The sequence below is a fragment of the Seriola dumerili genome, unplaced genomic scaffold (assembly GCF_002260705.1).
Source record: "Seriola dumerili isolate Sdu_G_001 unplaced genomic scaffold, Sdu_1.0 BDQW01000283.1, whole genome shotgun sequence".
NCBI classification, from domain to species: domain Eukaryota; kingdom Metazoa; phylum Chordata; class Actinopteri; order Carangiformes; family Carangidae; genus Seriola; species Seriola dumerili.
The window spans coordinates 124,696-125,068 of record NW_019174538.1 but is presented as its reverse complement, the minus strand read 5'-3'; positions in this window follow the sequence as shown (position 1 = coordinate 125,068).

Here is a 373-nt window from a genome sequence, read left to right as displayed (position 1 = left end):
AGTGTGTTTTCTTCTTCTGCAGCTGTTTAACGGCACCTCACGGGTGCATCATGTCAGTGGGTGGAGAAACCACTGACTGTGGACTGAATCTGATGATGGAGAGTTTCTGCAGCAGTGAGCAGTGAAGACACCATTATAATTATATATATCACTGTCTGTACTGTACTACACCTACTGTACCTACTGTACCGGTCCACAGTGACACAGATGATGGGAATATTCCCTCACACACAAACCTCTTTCATCCTCTCCCTCCTCCGTCACTTGGCTCGTCTCCATCTTTGTTTTGTCACATTTATCTGTCTCCCTCTCCCCATGCTGCTTCTAAGCTACTGTTGAATCAGGGCCATGCAGGATTTTCGGGTGGGGGTGG